The 11,011-nt window shown below is 42.7% G+C and overlaps 1 pseudogene; it reads right to left on the reverse strand.

Moving 5' to 3' along the window:
- Positions 1-2,895: 2,895 nt before the first annotated feature.
- LOC132651901 (activity-dependent neuroprotector homeobox protein 2-like) lies at positions 2,896-4,234 on the reverse strand (annotated as a pseudogene).
- Between the last annotated feature and the right edge of the window lie 6,777 nt (positions 4,235-11,011).

The raw sequence follows: 11,011 nt of genomic DNA on the forward strand, positions 1-11,011 counted from the left end.
GGTGAGGTTCAGTAAGTAAAATATTTAAAAGATAGGAGAATAATACAAGTATGAGGCTAGTAAGGATGAGAAAGTGATCCAGGGGAGAAAGTTTCCAAAAACTCAGAAATGTTTCTGCCTTCCTCTAATCTAGGTGCTGGGATAAAATCTGTACAGAAACCAGAAAGCGAATATTAAATTTCCAAGTCTGCTGAACTCTATCAATATTCTACTCTGCCTCTGTAATATAAAATTAACCTCAGACACCATGTAAAATAAATTTCTGAGACTGTGTTCCAAAACAAACTTTATTTTTATTTTTCGGCAGTGGTAAAACCAATTTTAATTCACAGCAGACACTCTGAAGAGAGATAACAACAGTAACAACAAAAAAGCCAGACAAGGTCTCAGAATATACAAGAGTTTACCAAGAGTCAAAACAGATACCAAACTGTCTTAATGCATGTTACAGAAACTACATGCTAATGTTACAGTTTAAAAAAAAATCCATATAGCAGCTGAGCTAAGGTGGCACAGGCTTGTAATGCCAGGACTCTGGAGGCAGAAGTGGATCTCTGAGTGAGAGGCCAGAGAACACACTGGTCTACTAAGTGTGTTCCAGAACTAGCCAAGGATATACAGAGAAGCCCTGTGTCTGAAAAAAAAAAAAATAAGAAAGAAAGAAAGAAAAGAAAAAGAAAAATCCATCTAGCAACACTGTACTGCTTTCAGGAGCCCCATATGTGGATGCTTTACGTGAAGGAAACAACTTCCTCCTTTACACATCAAAGGACAATATTCCCAATGGAGGTAAATTAATCTGCTGGTCAAAGGAATACCCTTAGGAAGAAGGTGCTCATTTTGAACCATGCTAATGAAATAAATGTAACAATTAATTCTTTGTACTAGGAGCCTTACACAGGATAGTTGAGTCAACCATTAATAGCCACAATTGCTAATTATTATTCCAAGATAGAAAAAGAAAAAGCAAACATAATGTGTTTGAAGAGTATTTTAAAAGAAAAGATAAAAATATATAACATGAGTCTTTTCTATCAAATACAATAAAACTGGTACTTAGGAATTATATTGTTGTCTTCATCATCTTATAAGATTTGCAAATGTTATAATCCCTCCCTGATCTCAAGTCAAACTTTCGTTTAATCAAAAGGTCCTATTCCTGTCCTAGAAACTTAATATTAATAAAGTTAATAAAAGTGATTCCTTTCTCCTTCCTCCATTTTCCTGTGTACCAATTCCATTCAAATTAGCCAAATGTGTAAGATGGAGGTCAGACCCCAGCCAACAGGGAAAAGACACAATCACCACCTAATTCAGAATAAAAAACAATAGTATACATTCCTCTGTGTATTCCTTCTTCATGAGCAGAGCCTCATTATAAGATGTTGTTTGTTCTGCTGGAAAAAAAATTTATTCCAGACCTACATTGGCTGATCTGCATTACTGTGCAATCTGCTGTTGCTTATAGCGTGTGGAAAACACATGGCTTGGAATCCACAGACCAGTAATAAACAGGATCCTTAGAAGTACCTCAAATGGATACCTGGGCCACAGTTAATCCCACCTTCTCGACTCTAACACATATAGTAAGATACTCAAACTAGAAGAGAGATTTCCCTGTCAGACCCATTTCACCATTAAGATTGAAACTTGTACTCCATTTCAATGGGTTCCACACACAAGGGCAGAAATGCCAAAGATGTGACCATGGTGCTTTCCTCCAACCTGCTTATTCGTAGTTCAAGAAAGATAGAGTTCTGTGTCTTCTCAATGTCTATTCTAAAAATTGTCTTATCTTTTCCTGGAGATTAAAGATCTGCATGTAATGGGAAGCCCATTTATATGAGGGACCCCATGGATGTTACTCTGCCTATTTCTCTGCAAAATAGGCACAAGCCATGTGTAAGTAACTCATACTAGAGTCCAGCACATTGCATGTCCTATGAAGTTCACAAAGGAATGCATTCGAATCCTTACAAATACTTCACTTATAAAAGAACTTATTATGAGTTATATACAAGTTCCTGAGATGGGAATCTTTTAATAACAAAAAAAAACAACAACAAAAAAAAAAAACATTTAGTACTGTATAGGCCATAGGCATGAGAGTTGTTTTTCAGACACAGCTTTCAAAACCACCCTGAAAACATAAATCAAATTCTTAATATGGTAATCAAATACTAACAGACTCCAGAAGATGCTATTACTTTGACCTAACCATTTACAAACAAGCAGAAATTTCCTAAAGTGAAAAGACAAATATTTATAGACTTCTCTTATTATCATTTAACATGGACAATACTAAGAATAAAGGATATATGAAATACCAAACTTCATTCTCATAATAGGGAAAACAAAAAATAAAAGAAACAGAAAGCTTATAAGTAACTGCTAAAAGACACAACTACATCAATCAGTGCATCTGGGGTAGCATTTACTTCTTAACCTAAGCATTCCTAAGCCCTTGCAAAATCCAGAAAAGCTGCAGAAACCAACAAAAGAGAGCAAAGGTGGCACCAAAATCAGCACAAACTACTGCCTAGGACTTTTCTGGTTCATTCTCAAAGTCAGTCTGTGTTTAACATTTTTAAGTTCAGACATATCAAAAGCTACAAGTATTGAGGGTCTGTGGTCTTCTATTGTCAAGCAAATATATCTTCTTGTTCCAAAAAACAAAGCCACAATAATTTTTTCCATCTTCAAGAATAAAGACAACAATTCAACTTCTTTTCTACCAGGATATGGTTTCTTTTGGAAATAATCTCTAAGAAACTGCCTTTTTTTCATGAGAGTAGTAGTCTTTGCATTCAGTAGGATCTAATGCTAGGACCTGGAGTAAATCATTACTGGCCTCAAGTTCCTTAGTTATGCTTTCATTCCTCTGTCTCTGCAAAGTCACAGCACTAGTCCTTCTTCCAGATCTGATGCTTCATTACCCAGTACACACAAGGGCCCTTTCCCATGCCTCCTCTGGTCTTCTGGACCCCAATGGCCATCAGGCATTTTTTTTTTGAAGGGACAGGTAGAATCAGTAACCTTTTCCTCACTGGCAAACTGCAGTTCACTCTTCTCAACAAAACTGGCCCGAACTGTCAGGTCTGAGCTATGTTTGGTTGCATATTCACAATGCAGCAAATGAAGAGTCAAGCTTCCAAGGTAGATTACACCACAGTGGACACACATAAAGGTGGGAGAACTGAGTACTGTAGAGACTGTGGGCATAAAATGGTGTCTGTCCTTCAAGTGTAACATGTAGGCATTGGCTAACATAAATGTTGTCCAACAGAGGGGGGGCAGGTCAGCTCTCCTTTTCTGAGCTGAGTTACAACCTTAACCTGAGAACTCATCTTAACATACAAGGGCACCAGTGATGTGGAATATGTGCCTGAGAGAATAGCCAGGTGGACCCCCTCTTCTCCAATCTCCTCTCTTGGCAGAGTGATGATGGAATCAAGATGGGGGAACAACAGGTTGCCATCAGCATCTAGGCTCAACTGGAAACCCCAGTTAATATAATCCAACAACAGCTTCTTCCTCCCCAGGTGTTTAATTTTGCTGTGCTCGAAGAAACCCTGAATGCTGTGGAAAGGACATGGGCAATACCAGCACCCCAAGCCATGTGTGAGTAAGTGTACATTAGCTCCTCCTCTGAGACTAGGCATTTGCAGGAGAGGCAAAGGATGGCCCTCTCTCTTGTCCACTTCAGAAACAATGCACACACAGCCAGCTTAACTGGTTCAAGTTTTTCTCTGGAGATGAAATCAATTGTCTGTTACCCCCTTCCATGTGAGCCAGGTAGACACTGGATGGGAAGAACACATTGCAAACTGGGCAGATTTTCCACTGCTTGGCCTGGGTAGCAACCAGATTCATATCTACCTCAGGTGAGGAGACCTGAACAAATATGTTCTGGTCTGCATTGCTTACCAGCCCCAGGGAGGAAGACAAGCTGGCTGGAGCACTGGAAATCGGCATATCCACACTGGGGGGTAGGAATTGGGTGGACACCTGGGATGAAACACTCATGAGGGTAGAGACCTGAGGAATAGGCAGAGGGACAGGCATGGGGTTACGGCATGTAAATGGGCTTCCCATTGACCTGTGAGCCTGTTTGAAGCAGCTTCCTGAAAACAGAGCCTGACTTGAGGAACAGGGTGTTCTGTGAAGTGTCAGCTCTTACAAAAAGGCTCTTTAGCAGGATGCTGATGCCAACAGATTGACTGAGCTGAAGCATACCGGGCCCAACAGATGGACCTGAGTTAACAGGCTGACCAAGCAGAGGAATACCAGTGCTCACACCCTGGTACACAAGGACTTCTGAGACCCCCATAGTTTGGGGGGATAGCAACCCAGATGATACCACTTGACCTGTAAGTAAAACCCTATCTGACATTGTCTGGCAAGAGGTAAGAACCTATGAGGAGACTGTCTGACCTATATGGGGAACTGTGAACTGGACTGCTTGACCAGTGGGGAGAACCCTGGAAGTTGCACTCTGTGCAGGAATCACAGAAGCAGAGGTCATCTGACCCTCAGGAAAGCCTGCCAATGAGACCAACTCACCCACAGAAAATTTTTCTTGTGGCATGGTCTGGAGAAACCCAGGGTTTGTGAAAAGCCAGAGGTCAGAGAACCAGGCCTGACCAGTCCATTTGTGGGCTCCAGTGGCCTACTTGTAAGCCCCACTGATCTGACTGCAGATCCCACTGGTCAACTTATAGACCCCATGGGCTGTGTGGGTGGTAAAATCTCAGGCTGGATGGCATGACTCACTGAGTGATTGCTCACTCCAACAGACTTATTCACAGGCCCAAGTGGCTGGCTCACAGAGAGTGCAGGAGGGGCTACAGGCTTATTAAGTGAAGCCTTGCCTGAGAAAAGTTAAGTTGATGGAGATCAAGGCCTCAGTGTGTGGATGGTCTGGCCCACAGGTAAAGGGCTAAAAGCCACATGGGACTGGGCCTCATACTTCTGACCTTGTCCAGATTTTCCACAGGCACTTGAAACATTCTTAAAATGTTCTGCCCTGCAATAAGACAGCATTTGCTTAAGACACACACCTCTTGGGCATGAGAACCCAGCCCTTACCTGCCTCCTTCAACCTCAGCTGGCCATGTCTTCAGCCCTCCATTCCACTCCCCTCCCCCAGCACAGTCACACACTGCCACCTCTGCTGCAGTCCTTCCCAGGCTTTTAGTCACACACAGGCCTTGCATCACATTCTTCCCCTGTGGCTTCACTTCACACCAGAGCCTGCAGCCATAGTCCTTCCCAGGCATCATGTCACACCTGGTCCTAGAGAAACAGTCCTCCCCTGTCCTCCATAACACACAGGCCTTCCCACACAGCCCACCACAGTCGTTCCCTATCCTCCTGTTACCTAGAGCCACCATAGCCCTCCGCAGGCTTCTCCAGGCCCCCTGCTCCTGATCCCACACAGACCCCCTCATTCCTCCCTTGTCCTTCAGTCACAAATTGGACACCATTGTTCTCCATAGTCCTCCCCCTGCCTCAGGTCGCACACAGCCCTGCACAGTCTTCCCCTGGCCTGCTGTCACACACAGCCCTCCATAGTCCTCTCCTGTCCTCTGGTCACACAGTGGCCTGACATCTCAGCCTTCCCTGTGGCCTCCAGTCACAGTAGGTCCTCGTCCTTCCCCGCCTTCTCCAGTCTCACACCAGCCTTCTAGTGCCAGAGACCTCAAGAAATCACTTATACTGGGAGGCCCTCAGGCCTCTCCTCTGCCTGCTACTTGGCGTGGCTCTCCACCCACACCCCTTTCTGCAGGGGCCCTAGAAGACAGTGCATGAAGATACCTTCCAAACAGCACATATAGGAAGTGACGTTTCCTCATTTGCATATTCGCACCAGGCAGCCAATGGCATGAAGAGTGCTTGAGGTTCATCCCCCGCCTCACCTTTTCCGTCCCGCCCAACCTTCCTCCAGGCACTGATCTCATGCTGCCTGTCAGTGTTGTCTAGTCTCCTGTCATATCTCTTCAAGGGTGAGATACAGACCACATTCGTGGCTCCATATCCTGAGCCATACTAGGCACCCACTAAATGTCAGTTCAAGACTGAATGGAGAAGGAAACAAAAGGCTACAGCGTTGAGGGTTTCTGTTTGACAAGGTTCTAGAAGTAGAAGATTGCACTAGATACTTTGCCCAAGGACGTTCCATACTAGGGTAGGAAATGGTAGTGCCCCTGAGGACCCAATAGGGTCTCTTTGAGATTGGGGAGGAGCAGCAACATGTAACTGCTGCTGCTACCCCTTACAGAAGAATGTCCTTTATGACAAAGGAGACTCAAAGAGCTCAGACTGAGTGTGATAATACATGCCTGTGTCCGGAACCGCATGAAAGAATGGGTAAGACAACGAGACACAAGGAGGGAGCCTAAGTCTGTTTGTCTGATCAAAGCCTCATTTATTGGAAATTTTTACACAACTATATAAGAGAATGTAGGAAAGGGGGGAAGGCTAATTTACTGCTGCAGAAGATAGCAAAGGTGTTTTATGGTTTGAGGAACCTCCTGCAAGTTACCTCAAGAATGTTTCCTTAAGATATCTCTTAAACAGGGTGGCCTGGAACTGACTTTATCCTGCAGGCTAGCCTCAGTCTTCCTGCAGGGTATGAAAACACTCTGCTTCTCCTTTTCAAAGATGGGATTTACAGGCATGAGTCATCATGCCTGACTGCTAATGACATATAATAATTGCTGTGGGGTTGTTTTCTAGTTTCCTTCTTCCTCTCTTGCTGCCATTCTTTGACTGGATTTCTTCTGCAGTAGTATGCTGGGATTCTTGTTTCTGTCCTATGTGTCTTTGCTGCAGGTTAATCAGGGGCTTCTATAAAACATCATGGAACAGGGCTCGGACGTCAGCTCAGTCAATAGAGTTCATGCTACAAAAAGGTAAAGAACTGAGTTCCAGCCCCAGACTGCACATTCAAGGGTGGTTGTGTTGGTACACGTTTGTAACTTCAGCACTGGAGAGATGGAAGCAGACAAAGCTCTTGGAGCTCACTTCCAGCTGGACTAGGCTTCTTGGTCATCCCAGGCCAGTGACAAACCAAGTGTCAAATCAAGGCAGACAGCAACTGAGAAACAACACCTGAGAAACATTAAAAACTCTGACCACTCCAAAAATGCTACTTTAACTCCTCGTATTTTTATATTATTAATGTCACAACTTACATCTTTTATGTATTATATATTCAATTACAAATTATTGTAAGTGTAAAAAAAAAAGATATCTCAAGGATGTTCCAAGAATGATGAGCAGATGTTCTCACATAAATCTATCTTCATGACCTAGGGTCCTAGTGCAGCTGTTGGTAACTTTCCACTAATGGGCATTGGCTCCACTAAATGGCTTTGGCTCACTAATTGGCTTTGGCTTTAGTAAATAGCTTTGGATCCCAGCATCTCCTCCCTTTTAAACAATTTAAGAGTCTAGTAGGTAGGCTTTAACCTCATAAGGTCTTTTGCAGATAGTTGCCCCTGACCAATGGGGACTCTATACCCCTTACAGGTACTAAAGATACATCAGACAAGCATTTATCTGTGTATCACGATGTTCTCATGAGAGCTAAGTGCAGGCAGTCAAGACCCTTGAGATAGACACTCAGCAGTTGCCCTGGGGCTCATCTAAGCCTCTGTCAGCCAAACCAAGTCTGTGATAATGAACTTGTAAGGGTTTAGATGCCAGGGAATCAGTTTGCTGTTTTATACAGCTACTTAAGTCTTTTAATGTCCCATGGGCCAATAGCTATGAGGAGAAGGAAACCCCCAATGGGTCCCACAATTGAAGGAAGGAGATTGGTGATCCAGGGAGACATTGAAAACCAATTATGAAACCAACTTTCCTCTTGTTCTCTCTATCTCTTTCTCTCTTCTAAGCCTTCCGTAATCTTAGCCATGCTGTGCCTTACAATCCCAGTATAAAGCAGCACTCTGCCCTTCAGGGCAGCAAAGCATCCCCCTTGCTGGAAGACAAGCAAGTCTAGTCCTCTTCAATTTGTAGGACAACTTCAGACAGTGAGAGGAGGTATTTCTCCAATTGGTAATGCCAATCTCCAATCTCTCAACATCCTTCTCAGTTTTCAGGTGAAGGTCAGACTAATGCTTATTGGATTGAGTGAAAGAGGTGATACCTGTCCCAGCACCAGCAGCTCAGCTCAGATTCCAAGTAGCACAGTTAGTGTAACAGCAATTATGGCCTCTATTTTTGTTCTGAGCAATGCATGGTCATTAATGGGGTCCCAAAACTGGCAAAAACTTCCCAAGAAAATAAGTTATGTGGGGAATTATTGGGACAATGGCACAGAATGTCATAGTATTGCTTTTGAGGTGAGGGGTGTGTATATACAGGGAGTAAGGCCATCACTGCTATTCCATCAGCTATTGTCACCTGGGAGTATATAATTGATAAAGTGGCTTGACTGTGTAATGGTTCCATTACAATGATGTCTGTATCTGAGGTACACAATTTCCTATGCATAACCCAAGGCCAGAAACAGAAGGCAGTGTCAATCTAGCCTCAGCTTATTGTGACCATCTGCATTTAGAATGGTCAGAGGAGTAGATTTCCTCAGTGACAGCAATACCTTCATAAAAGGGAGGGGCTGCTTCATAAAAGCCAACAGGATTCAGTAAGCTCATGAATGTATGAATCAGGGTTAAAAAGTTATGATTAACAAGGTCTAAAATAATATAGCATGTATCAATCCCATCTTCAAATAAGGGGGGTATAGGCTTATCAGCAAAGGAAGGAGTCGGGAGTCCGGGAGGCAGGGACAGTTTCTTTAGGCTCTGTCTGTGTGGGAAAATCATTTTTCCTGGGTTCTATCTATGTGGCGTGGGGAGAGGACAGGATTGGGTCCAATAGCTACAGGTGGAATACCTGATTCTTTCCTTAGGGTGAGGTAAATGATAACTCCTGGACCATTCTTGGCCCATCCATAGTATAGGTGTAGGCCCCAAGTCAGGCCCCTATGCCAGAGAAGTAGAGAAGTGCTTTTTTTTTTTTTTTTTCCTTTAGAAGTGAAAGACAGATCTAAGATGGGGACCTGGAGCTCTTGCCAGCTCCAGCACCATCTTAGCCTGTCACAGATATTTGTCAAATCATAATGTGATTTCCAGGAGGTAATATCAATCTTAGATGTATTAGTTATCAAAATGTAATCATCATTATTAAGGTGTCCCCAGCTTCCTGTGGCAATTACAGCTTAGGGTTCATATCCCCAGGAGGTACAGTAAAAGGGTCCTGCACCTCCACTTCCCGTAATCCTCTTATAATCTGGGCAGGCATAAATCCCATTTGCATGTTCCCATTGCTAACAGGTGAAGAGTGACTCAGGGGCAAGAAAGGACATGTCAGGGTACCACTCAGTATCCAAAGTAACTTGTGATTTTGCATAATATACCTCATCAGTTTTTGAGAAACTTTCCAAGTATATTTATAAGGTTGGTGGACATTTTTCTTCTGGTCCTTAATCACCTTCTGGCCTTGCATTATCACTCCCAAGAATAGTAAAAAAAAAAAAAAAAAAAAAAAAAAGGAGTATGATATCAGTAGGGCTCGCCTCCCTGGATGTCTGGAGTCCATGGTTGTTCTCAGGCTAGTTTTATTTTTTTCTGCTGTTTAGAGGAGGGCCTTCTATTTGTTTTATTAGCCCTTCTGGCACCCATCTGTCTGCTCCTTCCTTGGTGTCAAACAGGCAGACTGATCTTCAACCCCAGATGTGTCTGTACCATTCCATTTGGATATGAGGAGGTCTTTCCACATGACTCTGGCATATTTTTTGTTTCAGGACTCCAAAGGTCAAGAGCAGCAGACTTGCCATAAGTGTCCAAGGTTATGAAATTAAGAACAAACAGTGCATGATAAAGAATATTTCTTGGGGATGTGTTTAATTTATAATTGATGGCAAAATTCCTGAAAGGTTTTTCCAGAGTAAGCAGGACCATTATCAGTTTTTAAAAGCTTAGTTTTGCCCATAACTGACAGGCATTTTAATACATGAGATACAAGATATTTTGAGGCTTCTCCTGTATATAAATTGGCAAAAATGAATCCACTAAAGATATCTATTGTTAAATGAAGATATTTAAGATTGTCAAATTCAGGTGTGTAACATCCATCTGCCACAAGTCATTTGGGAAGAGGCCTCTGGGATTAACTCCCAAATGGGGAGTGGGCAAGAGAGTGACACCGGGGGGGACATTGTTTGACAATTTGGCATGCCTGCTCCATGGTGATTTTAAAAAGCAGTCGAAAAGTATTCGAATTTAAATGATGCAGGGCACAATTTTTCTTCTGGCCTGCTCAACAGGGTATACTGAAATGGGGAATGCCAAACATGTGGCAGCATAGGCACAGGAATTTCCCAAAGACAGAAGACCTGGAAGGTCTTAATGCTATAGGAGTTGACCAAGAGAAAAGGGTTGACTTCTAGAGTCCTTTCACACCTGGAATGTGAAAAAAGGAGGAGCAACATTTGTACAAGGTCTAATATAAGAAACCCTTTCAAGAAGTGGAACAGAGTGGCCAATATACGCAGGCACGGTCAGTATAGACGAAAAGGGAAATTTACTAAAATCTGAAAAATACTGCAAAATGAGTGGTGCTGATTTTAAAGGAGATTGAATAGAATTATTTTTTTTCATTAATAATATAGGCAGGGACCCCATTGTAGGACCCATCTGTAAACACTAAATGTGCCTCTCATAATGGTTGAGGGGAAGTTATTTTGGAGAAGATGAGTGTGTGGGTTTTAATATTTGAAGTAACTCATTAGCAGGATAATGGTTATCAATTATTCCAGAAAAGGAAGAACAGACAATGGGCCAAATATCTGTAGTTTGCATCAGCCATTCTAACTGACCTTTAGAATAGGGCAGTATTATTTTATCATGAACTTTGCAAAAAAATTGACAGCTTTGTCTGTTTCCCACAAAGATGATTTCTGCAAGCAAAGGAGTATTAGTGGCAAGAACCTTAGTGGGAG

This window comes from Meriones unguiculatus (genome assembly GCF_030254825.1).
Source record: "Meriones unguiculatus strain TT.TT164.6M chromosome Y unlocalized genomic scaffold, Bangor_MerUng_6.1 ChrY_unordered_Scaffold_35, whole genome shotgun sequence".
Lineage (NCBI taxonomy): Eukaryota > Metazoa > Chordata > Mammalia > Rodentia > Muridae > Meriones > Meriones unguiculatus.